The sequence below is a fragment of the Oryctolagus cuniculus genome, chromosome 2, assembly GCF_051225735.1.
Source record: "Oryctolagus cuniculus isolate XC-2025 breed Fujian yellow rabbit chromosome 2, ASM5122573v1, whole genome shotgun sequence".
Lineage (NCBI taxonomy): Eukaryota > Metazoa > Chordata > Mammalia > Lagomorpha > Leporidae > Oryctolagus > Oryctolagus cuniculus.
Genome location: NC_142868.1, coordinates 114,676,743 through 114,695,346, shown reverse-complemented (window position 1 = coordinate 114,695,346; position 18,604 = coordinate 114,676,743). Strand labels below are relative to the sequence as shown.

General features: G+C 48.1%; 1 protein-coding gene across 7 annotated transcripts in view; it reads right to left on the bottom strand.

The window, feature by feature from the left end:
• MGAT4A (alpha-1,3-mannosyl-glycoprotein 4-beta-N-acetylglucosaminyltransferase A) overlaps positions 1–988 on the bottom strand; it is a 117,296-nt gene extending 116,308 nt beyond the window's left edge. For 3 of the 7 annotated variants that reach the window (XR_016229174.1, XM_051842664.3, XM_089326022.1), the window contains exon 1: positions 879–988. The gene's annotated coding sequence lies outside the window, so the exon portion shown is untranslated. Of the gene's footprint in view, positions 1–379; positions 685–759 lie in introns of those variants that run through there. The other 4 variants (XM_089326018.1, XM_070068757.2, XM_008253566.5 and 1 more) reach the window with 4 other exon arrangements.
• Between the last annotated feature and the right edge of the window lie 17,616 nt (positions 989–18,604).

The following is an 18,604-nucleotide window of genomic DNA, read 5'->3' as shown; positions in this document are numbered from 1 at the left end:
GGGCAAGCGCACCTCGTGCCCATGTCCAACCCGCAAAGGAAGCGAGGGACGGGGCTCCCGCCGAGACACACACGACGTGGTGGTGCCCAGGGGCTCCGACCGCCAGCCAGCTCACAAAAACACGCCTCCTCCCCGGCGACACCTGGCAACACCTAGCGGAGCCGCCTAGACCCGAGCCCGGGGGGCCGGCTCGCAGCCTCCCCAGCATGGAGGGGGCCGAGGCCTGGGGCTGGGGGTGCGCTCCCCACCCCCGCCCGCCCACGGGACTCCCGGGTCTTCACTTGGGATGGAGGGCCGCCCCCACGGCGGCACGCGCGCCCCGCGCCTCTGGGCGCCAGCAGCCGGCCTCCGCGCCCCGATCGCCTCGCCCGCGCCCCACCTGGCCCGACCCCCGCTGAGGCGCCTGCTAGCCGGCGGGCGGCGGACGTGGGCTCTCCGGCCGCCGGGTCCCGCCACCAACTCTCCCTCCCGCTTCCCACCTCGCTCAAATCCGCACACTTTGCCCCACTTTCGCTCCGAGTCGACGCGCCCTGTCACACCGCCGAGCGCCAGACACGCACCAGGCGTCCGGCCGGCACCCGGGGAGCGCGCGGCTCTGAGGGGCGGCTGCGGCGTCAGGAGAGCGCCCCGCCCCCGCGGCCCTGCCGGCGCCCCCACCCGGCCCCGAGCGCTACAGGCGAGCGCAGCTCCCCGCGCACGGAGCACCCGGCCGGGCCGCGGCGCGGGCGGCTCCGTTACTAGCAGGTGGATCTCCCTCACCCCGGACGCCGCAGATCCCGGCAGCCGGCGCCGCCCCTCAGTCCCGTGCCCTCCGCGCAGCCGCCCTGAGCGCCCATCGCCAGGATGCCGCGCACCGCCGCGGACCAGAGCCCCCTCACCTGCCGCTGGCGTCGGCTGCTCAGCCGCGGCCGCCGGCGAAGCTGCTGTGGCCGCCTCTGCCTCTGCCGCCGCCGGCCGCCCCGCCCCCTCCGGCGCGACTCCGCCCCCCCGCCGCTGGGAGCGCCGGCCGCCCCGCCCGCGACCCCGCCAGCCATTGGCCGCCGGCGGCTGCGCGGTCAGCCACTGGGCGCCCCGCGCGGCCCGGCGCTGCCGCCAGTGGCCCGCCGGGCTGTCACTTAGGGGTGCCGTGGCGCAGCCTATATAAGTCTCGTGAGCGCCCGTCCCCCCTTCATTTACTGTCACGGCGAGGTGTGGCGCGGTTGCTCGTTTGGGGTTCCGGGCTCGGCGCGCTCGGCGTACTTCTAGCCTCCCCGCCACCACATCTGGCTTTAATCCTCCCTGGCGTGTGCAGAGGCCGCTCCGGCTGCCAACAAAGGCCCTGGTGAGACCGCGGCCTCCGCGTCGGCGCGCCAACCGCACGGCCCGGGGACCGCCCCCGGCTCCTTGCCTTCCTGAGCGGCGGGTTCCGTAGCCCGACCGTCCAGCGCAGGCAGCATTCGGGGTGACGGGTTCCGGCCCTAAACCAACAATAGCTTCTGAGGCCCCCAGTCACCCCGCCGGCGGCCCTAGCCATGGGCATCGTTATCTGCAGCGTATCCAAGAGGAACCCGCGACTCAGGGAGGAGGGATGAATTTAGCAACTAGGGAAAAATTAACATAACTAGGATCCACCTGCACATCTTGTGGGTGCTAATGGCCCTGACTTTTCCACTACATCACGTTGTTCTGCCTCTTCCTGAGCCCCAGTGTCCTAATTTGTCACCGTTTCGTAGACTGAGGTTAACTTCCGAACCTTACCTGGGTAGGCTCCTGTGTGGAGTCTCCATTGCTTCCGCTAGTAACTGCCGTTGGATACACAATCTCTTGGCTGTGCACTGTGTTAAAATCTTTCGTTGCATCATTCATACTTGAATCTCCGTTTTTCAAATGAGGAAAGAACTCACAGATGTAAAAGGACTTTCTCAGGCTGTCACAACCAGTAAGTGGTACCAGTGGGTTCAAACTCAAGAGCTGTGGTATCTTTACTGCTGCAATAATCCGACAAGATAATTTTTACAGGGAGTTCAGGAGGCAAAGATCAAGCAGACAGCCTTGTTCCTGCCAAGTTCCCAAAATAATAGATTCCTTTCAGAAAACAGTAACTCAAAGATTGAGCCGGCGCCGTGGCTCAATAGGCTAATCCTCCACCTTGCGGCGCCGGCACACCGGGTTCTAGTCCCGGTCGGGGCGCCGGATTCTGTCCCGGTTGCCCCTCTTCCAGGCCAGCTCTCTGCTATGGCCAGGGAGTGCAGTGGAGGATGGCCCAGGTGCTTGGGCCCTGCACCCCATGGGAGACCAGGAAAAGCACCTGGATCCTGGCTCCTGCCATCGGATCAGCACGGTGCGCCGGCTGCAGCGGCGGCCATTGGAGGGTGAACCAACGGCAAAGGAAGACCTTTCTCTCTCTGTCTCTCTCTCTCACTGTCCACTCTGCCTGTCAAAAAAAAAAAAAAAAATTGAAAACTCCAAGAGATGACATCAATCAGAATGGGTTGTTTTCTCAGCAACATTCTTTTGTTTCGAGATAACAGTAATTAATAATCAGCTCTGACATGCACAAGTTTTTCAGCTTCCCCACGGTGAGACTTCCCTCCTTGACTGTCCAAAGATCTTAGAAGTCCAGGAAAAGACACATCACATTCCTCCTGTGATCCCCCACCACTTTGGGGGAGCAGATAAAAAGAGGTTTTGTCCACTGTCCAGTGCCGTGGACAAGTCTTGACATGACTGCCTTGATGACTAATCACAGCTTGTCTTCCTCCTTTGAGGGACTGAGAGCCAGATTTCCTATAGCCTGTGACAAATACATTGCCAAGTAGCTAGCTGGTGACAGATTTCATGACCAGATGTAAGCAATAAAGACAGATCATTCCATATCATTTTGATATGTTGTTGGATAGATTTTGCCTAAAGTATGTCATAGGTATGGATGATACTAGCCTGGCTATACAGTACTGGTTGGATTTTTGTTTGTTTGTTTGTTGTTTTAAGATTTTATTTATTTGAGAGACAGATCTTCCATCTGCTGGTTCACTCTCCCAGAGGGTCACAATGGCCAGAGCTGGGCCGATCCAAAGCTGGAAGCCAGGAGCTTCTTCTGTGTCTCCCACGTGGGTGCAGGGGCCCAAGGACTTGGGCCATCTTCTACTGCTTTCCCAGGCCATTAGGAAGCTGGATTGGAAATGGAGCAGCAGGCACTCGAAGCAGCAAAGCTGGCAGAGGCTTAACCTACTAAACACAGCGCTGGCCCCTACAGTTCTCTTAGTGACAGACAAGCAGACTATGTCTTGCAGATGAAGTACCGCCATTTGGATGTTGGGCAGGGAGAGAGAGAGAGAGAGAGGGAGGGAGGGAGAGAGGGAGAGGGAGAGGGAGAGGGAGAGAAATAATAGCTGGAAGACATTTCCAAGAATTGGCCAGAAGACCAAGTAGCACAGATAACTATTATCACTTTTTATAGAGGAACAAACTGAGGCCTTGAGAGATTAAGTAGTTTGGCAAATAGAAATTCAGGCAACTAGTAAAGGATCAAATCAGAATTAAACTCCATGTGTGTTTGATTCCAGAGCCCCTACACCATTTGCTCACATCTTTTTTTTTTTTTTTTTTTTTTTTTTTTTTAAGAGTTATTTATTTACAAGGCAAAGTTAAGGAGAAGGAGGAAGAGGCAGAGAATGGTCACAATAGCCAGGACTTAGCCAAGCCAAAGCTAGGAGCCAGAAGCAGCATCCAGGTCTCCTACATGGGTGCAGGAGCCTAAACACTTGGGCCATCCTCCGCCACTTCCCCAGGTGCATTAGCAGGGAGCTGGATCAGAAGTGGAGCAGCTGGGACTGGAACATAACCTATTGTGCCACAACACAGGCCCCACTGCTCACATCTTTAGCAATTGACAAAGTTTTGTTGAGTGGATGAATATTCAAAAGATGTTTATCTTGTCCACTTTTTTTTCTGTTTGTGAAAGAAGGAAATGTATTTACAAATACTCTATGAGCAGAGACATATGTCAGAGTGAGAAAGTTAAGCAGGGAAGGACAATCTTCAGTCACAGACTCACTGAGTTTACTCAGGAAGACAGCAAAAATTCCTCCCTGGACTCTAGTCACAAATAGAACTCTCAGCAAGACAAAAAGCAAATAGAAAACACACACACATACACACACACACACAACTGTTTTCCTTTGGGTGCATTTCGTTATTTTGTTGCAACTCTAATTGGCAGCAGAAGGGCAGGTTTGGGAAGAAATCTGGCGATGGAGTTACACCTGTCTCAAAGTATTTGCATTGATGCTTAGGAAAGTGTGGATTTCAGTTAGTTGATCTAAAAATTGGAATGCTGTGGAATACTTATACATGCCTCTAAGGCATCGGTCCAAATTGGCTGATGATGCATCTTAATTTTGCAGAGTACAACATCTTGAATCTTCCAACTACACCCGTGGTTATCTGTTTAACAGTCAAAGACAGTAGAGCCCAGTCCCAGCAAGTCTCATCTATGAGTATGTATTTCTTTTTCTCTATTTATTTGAAAGGTAGAATGACTGTGCGAGAGGGAAACAAAGATACCCACCCTTCTTTTTCATTCTTTAAAATCTTTTCCATGATGATTCTCCTTCCCTGACACTTGCTTTTATTTCTTGTCTACTTTTGCAGTTTCGCTTTTTGCCTTCTCCCTGGACCTTTATTTCACACCTTCAGTAGAACTGTAACCGAGAAGTTCCATGGGTATAACTTCACCGTTTGAGAGTCTATCCCTAAAAAAGCTGCTGTGTTGTGGCTGTCCCTTCCACAAACATCTTCATGATCCCACAGGCTTCTTCTGGGTGCTCATCACTCCAGAGGCAGCTGGTACCTAACCACGTGGCGCTCGCTGACAAGCAGGCGAGGCGGGTAATTAAGCCATAATGCTGGGACAGCAGATAAGATCCAGCCATCAGTCAGATTCTCAGGGAAGGGAAGCCTTCCTGGAAGTGACATTTGAGCTAAAAACAGAGCACATACAGGAAATGAATCTTTTCCTTTTATCTCTTTGATTGTGAGTGCTTACTGGTGGGGCCGTGCCTACATGAATCAGCTTCCAGGAAATCAAGTACAAGAACTCTAGGTCTCATCTTTTCTACTCCACTCCCCCTCCATCCATTAACAATCAACCGTGCATCATTTATGAGTGTTTATAAATTCTCTGATTCTGGTTTCTTGGCTGCTGGCTCAAGTGGGATCTTTTTCAGTGCTAAGGCTTCAAGATAAATCATGTCAGGAGGCTGTCCCTGGCTTTTTAAAGTGGTTTATGTGGCAGTAATAAGAGACCTATCATTTTAATAGATAAACATGCACTCTATCACTTTTGCTGAGAAACTGTTGGGACTGGGACCAGGATGGGCAGTAGAACAATCTATTAACTCTTTGTTAGCTGTGGAATGTTTCAGACAAGGTGTACAAACTTTATATTATAGAATCAGATCGGGTACATGAGGCCCAAGAAATTATAGAGAAACCATATGGAATCCCCTACTTCAGTTAATAGTCAAGAATAGGTGAACATTAAGGTCCAACCAGATGCACAACAACAGGGAGCTAAATGATTTTTGGTTTTGCTCTTCCTTCCTACACCTTTGCTCATCTCTAGGCGAGACCACCTTGGATGTCTTTCCTATTTGGCATTCACACCATTGGGGACGATGTATCCATCAGGTATTCAAACAAAGCCGGGTCGTATGGCTACACATGAAGGAATTATAATACCTTATTCTATTCAAACGTTGTGGCCAGGGCTGTTTATATAATGTGTGAGGCACTGCTAGAATCCTTCAAGAAAACCCCAAACAAAAGAGAATCCAAATGTTGTGGTGGGAACAGACCCACTTCCCTACATCATTCGAACAATCAGCAGTGGCTTGTGGGAGCAAAATCCTTGCCAAGATGGTTTTAGGAGGCAGACTTGGAGGGTTGCTTTTACCTTGGGAGTGACTTAGACACACACTGAACTGACTCACTTATGTTTGGTATATATTTAATATATTTGATGTAAACAGAGGGCCCATCGGAAAAGAACTGTATGTCAGAAAATTATAGAGCTTTGGCGATTTCTTCTTTTTCTTCCTTTGTGGATTTGCTGCTTGTAAAAGAAGCTGGATCAACAGCCCTGCATCTGGAATCATGTATGCACAAAGCCAGTTCTAGCAGTTCAACTGTGCCATCCAACCAATAGACTTCAACTAATCATTTATTCACATAATATATCAAAGACCGTGATTGTCAGTGTTGGAGTTACGGGTACCTGCACAACAAAATCTACGCCTCCTTTTCATGGCCTCAGATGTTTCTTTCCCCCTCTTTCAGAGCAACTGACCACACAAGTAGGTGTCAGTAACAGCCAGTTGGGAAAGAAAAAAAAAAAAAAGAAGAAACTACTGGAGATATTTTGGACAAAAGAAATACCATACTGTGGGTTGGTTGTGAAGGTGTTGGAAGAGCTGGAACAACCAAATGAGGACAGAAGGGTGGAAGAGCAAAGAGAACACAGGATGGATACCCATGTATCAGAAGCTGTTAATGGCTGTGGGTTGGAAACCCTGGGCTAACACCTGCCAAGGCACTAGTAGAGAACTTTGGCTGTTGTTTCTAGAACTTTGAAAAAGTGCTGCCTGGGCATGGGCAGCTGGTGACAGGAATGACCGGAACTCCACTATTCGCACAGCTGTTGCCAACAACTTGTAGCAACTGATGCATTGTTGAAGGGAAGGGGAAACAGGAAGTTTCTCTCCTTCCTCCTTCTTCTAAGGCCACCCTCCACCACCACCACCACCATCAGTACCCTTTCCTGGCAGAACCTAACAGAAAGCTAGCTGGAGACCAGAACCCAGGAAATGCAACTAGCTAACCCCAGCGTCTCAGGGTGGACAACAGAAAGGACACATGTGAAGCCAGAATCCATGGGTAAGTAACCAACCCAGTGAGAACAAAAAACCCCATTTAGCACAGTGGTTAAGATGCCTCTTGGGAAACCCACATCCCACGTTGGAGTAGCTGAATATCCATGCCTGAGTTCAAGTCCCAGCTCTATTCCTGATTCCAGCTTCCTATCACTGGACACCCCGGGAAGTAGCAGGTAATGGCTCAAGTATTTGGGTCCCTGCCATCCACAGGGAAGACCCAGATGGAGTTCTGGGCATCTGACTTTGGCCTGTTTCAGCCCCAGCTATTGGGTGCATTTGGGTAGTAAACCATCAGGTGGAAGATCTCTGTCCATCTGTCCATCTGGATAGCTGTCTGCTTCTTTGCCTTTCGCATAAATAAATAAAAAGTTTTAAAAAGACACGTCAGGTATTCTTTTAGTCTAAATCAGAAACTGCTCCTGGAAACATGCGGGAATGGAGAACTGTAAGCCTCTCAGATCTTTCGGCTCAAGTGGGATTTACAGAAACTCGAGAAAACACCTCTCATTCACAGGGCTCTTAAAAGATGCTGTTCACTTGTCGTGCGGGAGCCATCACCACAGCGCCACAGTAAAGGGAGACCTCAGTCAGACATTGCCGCTGTGCTGAGCCCTCCTCGTGTAGTCACGGTTTGAAAGACACAGAATTGTAGAATGCAGTGTCAGCCCTGAAGGAGTTCACAATATGTTTGCAGGAACGTCCGGGACCCTCCCAACCTCGCACCTGCTCATTGCGAGGGAGACATTTGACCGTCTGCCTCCTGAGCCATGCTCTCTCTCTGTGGTACCTACAGCTGCCTCTGGCAAACTTACCCCTCATCCCCACTCCACTGCCCGCTTTAGCTAAACCATCCTTCAAGATTCAGCTTGAGGCCACTGCCCCAGGAAGCTTTCCCTTATTCCCAGCCCCGGGAGAGGGACCCACCATACTATACCCCTCTCCTACCAGAGCGTTTATCACACTGTACCATCCACCTGAGCTTCCAACCTGAGAGTACCCCTGTAAGTAGGTGTGTGTGGCCGCCAGAACAAATAGGTTAGAGGAAAGGCCAGCTTGAGACCCACTCAGGCTTTGAAGTGGCCAGGAGAGACCTGAGGCAGCCGGAGCCCTCCTGCCGCCATGGTACGTGCAGCCCACGAACCTCCACTATGGGCATTCTGTAAATATCTGCCTGTGGCTGTGCTTTTGTCTCTGCAGTAAATTTTTTTAAATTTTTTTTTATTTGACAGAGTTAGACAGTGAGAGAGAGAGAGGGAGAGGGAGAGAGAGAGAGAGTGGTCTTCCTTCCATTGGTTCAGCCCCCAAGTGGCCGCTACAGCCGGTGCTGCACCAGGAGCCAGGTGCTTCTTCCTGGTCTCCCACGCGGGTGCAGGTGCCCAAGCACTTGGGCCATCCTCCACTGCACTCCCGGGCCACAGCAGAGAGCCGGACTGGAAGAGGAACAACCAGGACTAGAACCCGGCACCCATATAGGATGCAGGCGCCACAGGTAGAGGATTAACCGAGTGAGCCATGGTGCCGGCCCCTCTGCTGTAAATTTTACATTGGCCTAGGATTAGAATTATAAGGCTGAAGAAAGGATAAATAAGAGAAAGAGAGAGAAGAGAGAGAGAAAGAGAGAAAGCAAGCACTTCCTTCGGGACATGACTGAACATTCCGACGTTAGTGTCTCAGAGGCAGTGGAAAATGCCACATCACCTCGGAAGTGAACTACAATGAAAACTAAGGTGTGTCTTCAAAGGAATGAATCTCCCAGAAGTCTGCACATTCCATTTGATAGTCAGCATCTATATAAGGAATATGGGAAGATAGAGACAGCATTAAAAAATCAAATTACCCTCTGAAAATAAAATCATTGTTTACGGGAGTATCAATGAAACTCCAAGGCAATCTCCGCAGGATGCATGGCAAGCCTAGTCTTTTAAAAATACTTTAAAGACCTTTTGCCAGCAATTTGTTTTGTGTACTTAACAAATGTGTACTGGAGATATGCATTATGAGAGTGGATTGCATCTGCTTCTGTATAGGAACAGATGTTTACATCCCATCCTGGGGGTGAAGAGGGTGTCAACAAGTCATTCCCAGGTTAGGGAGCAAAGAAACATTTCTTTGCAATTTTAAAACCTATTTTCACCTTTTTTCTTTGAAAGGCAGAGAGACAAAAAGAGTTCTTCCATTCACTGGTTCAGTTCCCATTGCCCACAACAGCCAGGACTGGGTCAAGCTGAAGCCGGGAGCCAGGAACTCTGTCTGGCTCTCCCACATGGATAGCAGGGACCCACGTGCTTGAACCATTGTCTGCCACCTCCCAGGGAGAACCTTAGTGGGAAGCTGGATCAGAAGCACAAGAGCCAGGACTGGCACCCAGCACTCCAAGATGGGATATGGGCATCTCAAATGACAAGCCAGCAGCTATGCCACAGGTCTGCCCCAAACATATAATTTTAAAAGAACTGTAAAAAAAAAAAACCTGAACACAGCTGAGTTACAACACAGAGGCCTCAGTACAGAGCAACCCAAGTCTTGTGTCAGCGGGTTCCCCTTCCTTGGCATCTCAGGCAGCTTCATAGCCTCGGGTTGTCTTCCACCCTGCCCGCTCTGCTTAACTCAGAGCTGACTTGTGTCACCAACTGAACAGTTGCTCCAACCTTTCATCACTGAGAACCTTTTGTTCCCGTTGGTTTTCCTCCTAAGGACTCCACATTATAAGCCTTTGTATACCAAATAAGCAAATTTGTTGAGTATCATTTTTCTACCGTTAATCAAATTAGACACATACTCAGAAATTTAACTTAGGACAATGAGATGGCTAACACAAAGATGGCCAGCCGTGTACAGGAGACAGGACCTTAACTTTTGGATCCTTTTCTGTAGGGATGATTTAAACTGGACTGAGGCCAACAGAAACCATTGAATCTCTTCTCTGATGGCCTTTGCAGCAAAGATAGGCAGTTTTGTTCAGTGTCTGAGCTGAGGCAGAAGCAGAGGATGGAGTAAGGCAGAAGCCGTGAGTGAACCCCAAGGAAGTCAAAAGACAAAGAGGCTAAGAAAGGGGCCCATCAGAGGGAAGCAGCAGCAGATTAAAGAAGCAGAGGGCAAGAACTTGCAGCACAAGGAGGCAATTGCTGGAACTGTCCTGGAGCCCCCATTGCTGTGGGACAACGGGCATGTCTGCCACTAGCAGGATGGGGACAGACAGCTTTGAAATTACCCATGAGGCTGCAGGCCATTCCTTTTTGGATTCCTGCTCTTCTCCAGGGGGCCATCAGAGGACTCTGTGTGAAAGGCAGTCCAGAGGGGCCGGGTAGCTAAGGAAGGGCGCCAGGTCTTCGTAATAGGGCTTGACTGTTTCCTGTGCAGGACCCTGAGTTCTTACAACATCACATGCACAAGTAACAAGACATTCTAGAGTCAGAGGTACCCACATACTTTTTAGATTATTCATGGTTTATGCAATGTGCTCTGTTATTCCATACTCCTGACACCCATTAGTTGAAAAAAAAAAAGAACGCAATTTTATATTCATTTTGAAAGTTGAATTTAAGAAAATTGGGCTTGGACTGAGGGGTAGAGTGATCAAGATTCCTAGTCTCATCAAGGCACCTGAGATTCAATCAGGCCAGGATCTAATAAATGTGCAACTTATCAATACAGATTCTAAAACTGTCATGTAGAGAATGAAAATGATCTATTTCTAGTAAGTGTGATCATAATTTTCCATTCCATTCATTTCAGTGAAAGCCAAAATGCTATAAAAGGATTAGATCACTCAAATAAATCCTCTTTCATTTTGGCATTCACTGGAATCAGCTGGATGATTTTTTAAAAATCATTTTCTAAATTTTCTAACCTGAATCCTATCTCACGGTCCACCTTTATATTGTCATTTAGCAATAACAGAGTCAGATGTATGGGAAGCTGCACTCTGAAACCTCTAACAGGATGTGCAGTTGGCACCACGGGCTTGTCATGAAAAACTATCAGAACTATTTCTCACTAATGGAAAAATAATTGTGATTGTATTGGGAAGGTATCCAAAAGAAAGACCTTAACACAAAGACAACTGGATTTCTATTAGAAAAAAATCTGGTAACAGTAAAAAAAGAATTCTCCTCAACCATCTAATGATCCTTATATCTTGTTGTATCATTGCTCTTCTATAAAATGGCATTATATTTTAGTGCCCAATAAGTGGTTTAATAATTATAAAAGTGCCCTCTACTCAACAACCTGAAAACATTCCTCTTTTCAACTAAAGTGTCAAGTTTGCAGTCAAAGTCCATGTGCCGGTGTTTGGCCCAGCAGTTAAGATGCCTGTCTCCCACATCAGAGTCCCTGGGTTCAATTCCCAGCTCTGGCTCCATCTTCCTATCAATGAAGATGCTGGAAGGCAGCAATGGTTCAAGTAGTTGGGCCCCTGCTATCTTTGTAAGACTGTGCAACACCAGAGATGAGTTCCTTGCTCCTGACTCTGGCTCCAACTGTTGCAGGCATTTGGAAAGTGAACCAGCAGATAAAAATATTCTCTCTCTCTCTCTCTCACTTTCTACTGCTTGAAAAAGAAAGAAACAACTAAAGAAGAAAATAAAAGAAAGAAGAAAGTAATAGGGGGGAGAGAGAGAGAGAGAGAAGAATATGCACCAATTTCTTGAGCGTCCAAGCATCAAAGGAAAGACCATCATCTTGGCTTCTGGAGAAAGGAACAAATATTGAGGAAGCTACTTTTTAGAGGACTTTAGTGCTTGCCACAGTTGTTATTTACTTATATTTCATATATTTCCTGTTCAATGACTTACTGAGAGTTTTCCTTGTAATAGGACCAGGCACTGCGTGGTACACACAGCTGACTGTGGCTCTTCCTTGTGTCTGGAATGTAGAAGGGCAGGACTATGGCAAGAACAGAGATCATACAGAAAGAGTGGGATTGGAGTGAGCTGTGGGTTCTGGGTGGAGGCTGTGGAAAGCATTTGGACTATATTCAGCATATAATGTGAAGCCACTGGGGAGCTTTGACAATGACCTGTTTGGAGATGCTGGTCAGAAGACCCTCCTGGTGACAGCCACACGGTGAGTTGGAGGAGAAGGAGGCTGGCTCCTCTGAGTGAGAGCTAACTAGTCCCGATGGGCCTGGGGCTGCTGAAAGGACAGAAGAGAGGAGGAAGGCCAAGCTGGCAGTGAGATTTTGAGCCCTGCGTCAGGGCTCATGGTGGCATTCTAAACCAAAGCAGAGGGCACAACAAAGCTGTCTGGGAGAAGATGACTCAGCCTTGGCTCTACTGGCACTGAGTTACTAAGAGGTTGTCACTATTGCTCGTTGGCAGAAAAGGGGAAGTGAGCACTAGAACTTCAGAGAAAGAGCCAGTGACAGCTGCAAGATGGAGAGAGATGAGGAGGGGTGAGTAGAAGCCACGGGGCTTACTTCCTGGTCAGTGACACTTCCTAAGAGCCATTCTGGTATTGGCTAAAGAATGTTAAGGATGGGTGGGGAAGGGAGAGATAGTAGACTTGGGCTATCCTTTTCCAGGGTGGAGTGAAGGCTTTCTGATTTTTTTTGGTTTTTGTTTCTTAACTTTTAAAAGCTCATTTATTCAGGAGGGAGGGAGGAAGAGAGAGAAAAAAACTTGAATTTGTTGGTTCACTCCCCAAATAATTGCAATGGGCTAGGCTGGGCTGGGGCTGAAGCAGGGAGCCTGCAGCTCAATCCAGGTCTCCTCTGTAGGTGACAGGGACCCGATCACTTGAGTCATCACCACTGACTCTCAGGGTCTGCAGTAGCAGGAAGCTGGAGTCAGGAGCCAGAGTCAAGACTCCAACCCAGGCACTGTCATAAAACATGGGCATCTAAACTGGTATCTTAACCACTAGGCCAAACGCCCAAACTTCTGGTTTTGCTTTTAAGGTAGGAAACATTTGAAAATTAAAAAAATAGGAGCTGGCGCCATGGCTCACTTGGCTAATCCTCCGCCTGCGGCACTGGCATCCCATATGGGCGCTGGTTTCTATTCCCAGTCGCTCCTCTTCCAGTCCTAGAGTGCAGTGGAGGATGGCCCAAGTCCTTGGGCCCTGCACCCACAAGGGAGACCAGGAGGAAGCACCTGGCTCCTGGCTTCAGATCGGCGCAGCGCACCGGCTGTAGCGGCCATTTGGGGGGTGAACGAACGGAAGGAAGACCTTTCTCTCTGTCTCTCTCTCTCACTGTCTAACTCTGCCTGTCAAATAAAAAAAAATTAAAAAATTATAAAAAAGGGAATCTAATGGTTGAATCACAATCTCTTCTATAACCAGCCCCATCCTACTGGGCATTCCCTTTGGACTTGCCAATCTAATATTCCTGACCATTCCTGATACTTCTCCAGTTTTTTTTTAGAACTGGAGATAAGGATGAAATGATCATAAAAATAGCTAGCATTCCCACAGCATTCCCACTCTGCCAGGCATTATGCTAAGAATGTGTACACGTTAATTCATCTGGTCTTCACAGCAGCCCTAAGAGGTTAGGACCCTCATTTCGCTTGTTTTACAGAGGAGAAAATGGAGTCAAGTGAAGTTAAATAACTTTTTTTAAAAGAGTTGTTTATTTATTTGAAATTCAGAGTTACACAGAGAAGGAGAGGCAGAGAGAGAGAGAGAGAGAGAGAGAGAGAGGTCCTCCATCTACTGGTTCACTCCCCAGTTGGCTGCAACGGCTGGAGCTGAGCTGATCCAAAACCAGGAGCCAGAAGCTTCTTCCAGGTCTTCAACGTGGGTGCAGAGGCCCGAGGACTTGGGCCATCTTTTACTGCTTTCCCAGGCCATAGCAGAGAGCTGGATCGGAAGTGCAGCAGCCGGGTCTCGAACCGGCGCCCATATAGGATGCTGGCACTGCAGATGAGGGCTCTACCCACTATGCCACAACGCTGGCCCCAATAAGTTAAATAACTTGCCTAAATGCGCACAACTTGAAAGTAGCTGAGCTGAGATTCACCCCAGGACATGCGCTGGAGTCTGCTCCTCGTTATGACGCTAGCCACTGCCAATCACTTCCATGGCACCAAAGGAGTCCTTGCAGAAGCTAACCACAATCATAGGACACTTTCACATATTCATTGTATTCATTTTCTAGCCAATTTTGGGGAGTGAGATAGACTGAGTTCAATATCATTGTTGCTTCGGGGTAATTTACCACATAGGTAAGCTAAAAACCTTGCCAGCAAAATAAACTTAGAATTGAGGACTCTTGGAGCCGAAAGAGAGCTTCAGGTCTCTCTGGTCAAATATCTTCTTTTATATAAGATGAAACCACGAAGCAGAGCTGCAGAGAGTGTCTCAGCCAAGATCATGCCATGGCTAAGAACCAGCTCAGACCAAACTGTGTCTTGAGTCTTTCCATTGCACTTAAAGGGGAGACATGGCATGGGGTGAAAGAAGAAGGGGACAGTTGGGGTGGGGTTGTACTCTAGAACCCAGTGCAGGGTGAGGGCTGAGTGGCACTGTGTGGCCCCTCCTGAGAGGTGGCCCTGAGTGTGCACGTTCCTTTCAACCATTTGCCAGGACTCTGACTTCTTTTTAGCACCCTCCTCCCAATCCCCCTGCAGATCTTACACGATGTGTACCTGGATGAAAGTGTTGATGAGGTCTGGCACAAAAAATGCCTCATTCGTGTTGTCAAGTTGGTTGATCCACACAGGAGTGAATGAGCGAAGGAGCAAAGAAAAAGTAGCTTCAGGCGTCTCCCCTGAACCTACCTGCAGAAAGTAACTGCAGCAGAATCCTCCTGAATCCTAAACAGGAAGAATACGCCATGTGCACTGGTGACTTGAACTGTGCTGTGCTGCTATTGGTCTTTTTAACATTGACGCTCCCGGTGAGTGAGCTGCTGTTGGTAACTGTCACCTTTTAATGGCATTTCATCTTGCTGCCAACGGGGACGCAGTAATATGAAAACACTGAATGTGTGTCTCTTGCAAAAACAACTTTGCACAGAAAAAAAAATTTACTGTGCAAACACGGCTATTCCCTAAATGGCACTACACATGCGCCAAGAAACAAAAAGCACATTTTACAAAATAACCGCCTCTCCCAAAACTGTTACAGTTTTTTGGATGGTGTTAACTCCTATAAGCAGGAGAGGGAGAAGTTATTATTACCCAATGATCATCTTTGTACTCGACTCGGAGGTGTATTATGGTCTGAGACCATTCTATTTGTATAATTAAATTAAATGGCAAGGAAAATACAAAATCACTTTTCATACGTACAATATGATTAGCTCCCAGAAATTTGAGGAGGGGCAGAACAGGCAGTTACTAACGTGGGTCTGATTGGGCGTGCTATGGCAACCCCAGTCGAGATATTTTTCTTGGGGATTCTCTGATACTTGAACTTATAAGCACTTCGTTGTGTTGTTCAGTTTAAGGATTTCTCATTGATTGAAGAGTCGACATTCCTAGAATGGATACTGCATTGCACCAAGGCTGACAAAACCTGTGGGTACAGACAGGTCATCAAGATAGATACTGCATGTTTTCACTCATATGTGGAAGCTAAAAAAGGTGATCTTATAGAAGTAAAGAATAGATAGTTGTCATCAGAGGCTGGGAAGGGGTGGCAGCAGGGGACTAGCAGGTAGTTGGTTAGTGGTTTCAAAATCCACTGTAGATAGATAAGAGGAATAAATTCTAGTGTTCTATGGCACAGTAGGGTGACTAAGTTAACAATACTTTATATTTCAAAACAGCTAATAGAGAGAATTTTGAATGTTCCCAAGAGAAAGAAATTATACAGTTTTAGGTGATAAGTATACCAATTATCCCAATTTGATCCATACACATTGTATACATGTATGGAAAATCACACTGCATTCCTTAACTGTATATAATCATCATATAGTAATTTTAAAAATAAAGAAGATTTAAAAAAATGTCTTTAAAGGGTGGCAAGAGTCCAGGTAAGAGCATTTCCTGCTTGAGCATAAGGTTGAGTGACAGCTGAGTTAAGTTAAGGGGGAAGCAGAGGGCCATGGAGGCTGGGGCATGGGCGAAGCAGCGGCCACCACACTGGCTGGTCGTTGCCTACGGGGAATGGAAGCCCACAGTAGCCACATCTTCTGGTTTTTCAGAAAAAAATGTAAGTTCTGATTGTGTTGTTCATGTTTCCATTTTTAAACAGCAAGAGGACTAGACAGAACACATTTTGTGGCAGCATCTGGCCTGTGCGCCTCAGCTTCCAGTCTCTGCGAAGGCCTCTTGGCCATCGTGGCCCTAGTGTGAACTCATGGGTGGGATCCTTGGGCCTAGCTTGAATCCCAGACTTTCCATTTAGTATCTGTGTTATGTCTGACTATATAGCTTTTACTTTATTAATGTATGTGTTACACATTCTCGTCATATATTACATTATCTTAACATATGAATACATCACATACATAAGATAGCATAATACAAAGATATGTCAAAAAGTTTCTAGAAAAATGGAGTTAAAAGGTAAGTTCGGAGGCAGGCATTTGGAGTGGTGGTTTAAGATGCTGCTGAGAATGTCTGCATCCCATATGGGAGTGCCTGGATTCGTTCCCAGCTCTGCTCCTGATTCAGCTTCCTGCTTACGCACCCCTTGGGAGGCAGCAGCAATGGCTCACACACTTGTGTTCCTATCACCCACGTGGAAGACCTGGATTGAGCTCTGGGCTCCTGGCTTCTGTCTGGCCCAGCCCCAGCTACCTGTGGCGTTTGGGGACTGAAGCAGGGGAATGATGTCTCTGTCTCTGCCTCTCTCTCTGCCTTTCAAATAAAAATAAATAAATATTTTGAAAGAAAATATAAGTGTATTTTGGGACAAAAAAGATTTTTAAATTCATGGGTAGTTTTTTTCACAATACACATTTTCACACAAACTTTGTGAAGATCTCTCATATAAATGCCATTTTTTTGGCACCAAAATAAATTTATCTTTTTAATTCCAGTTTCCACAAGCTTTCTGAAGTACCTTATATATCCCCTCTCTGTATGAATATGTGTGTATATTAGTACAGCATATTAGTCTATCATATTAGTTATATTACACACTAACATAATGTTATATGCTGTATTGTAGTAACCATGTACTTATGTATCATGTGTATATATAGGCCTAATTATTTGACTGTTAGAGGCCTACTTTACGCATCTATAAAATAACTCTGACATCAGCCACCTTGTAGGGGCCTTGGGCTTATTGCAGACATTCTTTTCCATCCTGACCAAACGCTCTGGGGAAGCTGCTTGAAACTCAGGGACTACCAGGTTTGCTATTTTGTGCAAAAGCTTTGCTGAAAGCCAGAGTGAGGCAGAGGGGAATGGGCCTGGGGAAATGGGGTGGGGGACTGACGAACATGGGGAAGATGTGGAGCAGGCACGGAAGGGAATGCTGACGGCTCGACACGTCTTCTTATCCGCAGCGCTTCTCTCTTGTTTCTGTGCGGCTTGGGGTGAGGCATGTCCTTTCCAGGAGCGTTTGCCCTTTAAGATGGTGCAAAACGCTGACAGAGAGCATGCTGGGCAGCAGGGCGGGGCTGGGGCAGCCCCGTTTGGCTCTCTTCCCCTACCCCGGTGCAGCATCCGGCTCTGCAGCCTTTGGATCCCTAAGGTCTGCCCTAGTCCAGACCTGGGCAATCTCTGTGGTGATCCCAAGATGTTCTGTTTAATAAAAGGCTATAGTCAATATGTAAAACGGGGGCCAGCGCCCTGTCTCACTTGGTTAATCCTCCACCTGTGGCGCTGGCATCCCATATGGGCACCGGGTTCTAGTCCCGGTTGCTCCTCTTCCAGTCCAGCTCTCTGCTGTGGCCCGGGTGGGCAGTGGAGGATGGTCCAAGTGCTTGTGCCCTGCACCCACATGGGAGACCAGGAGGAAGCACCTGGCTCCTGGCTTCGGATCGGCACAGCACCGGCATAGCAGCCATTTGGGGAGTGAACCAACGGAAGGAAGACCTTTCTCTCTGTCTCTCTCTCTCACTGTGTGTAACTCTACCTGTCAAATAAAAAAATTAAAAAAAAATGTAAAATGCAACTTTAACTTGGTGACTAGGACAGTCCATGAGTGCAAGTATGGGAGACCTGCCACGTGGAGTACACCAAAGTGTTGGCGGGAGGGTTGGGGGGGGGGTCCATTGTGTCTTTATGCTTGTCCAGTGGGTAGCTTTCCCCAGGACCCAAGGACCTCCAGATCTGATGTTCTTATCAGTCAGGATTTCCCACCCCACTTAGCAGCCCTGAGCTCTGCTAGGCCCTTGAGAGTCTCCCTCCAGTTGTGCCACGTGTGGCCCCTTGATGTGGTGGGACCTCCTGGTTTCTTCCTTCCTCTAGGACGATCTGCCTTCCTCTGCCCTGCTGTGGTCATGGCCTCTAGGTCAGGTCCCCCTGACCCCCACAAAGCCCTCTTTCTTTGTCTGTGCACACTTGCCTGGCTCCAAGGAGGCGTCCTCACCACATCTTCACCCGGCTATCGCCCACCATAGAGTGTCTCACCTGGAGCCCGCCTGGAGTGGCCTTCTCCTAGTCGGTGTGAAGGCCCAGCTCCTGTCCACTTTCCCTTCTGAAGCCAAACTCGCCATCCTTCACCAAAACACAAGTATACTTCCAAAAGTTCATGGAAAAAGGAAGCAAAAGATAAGGTTATTTTGGTGCAAAAATTTTTGTGAAATCCAGGCATTTTTTTTCATAATATACATTTTCCAT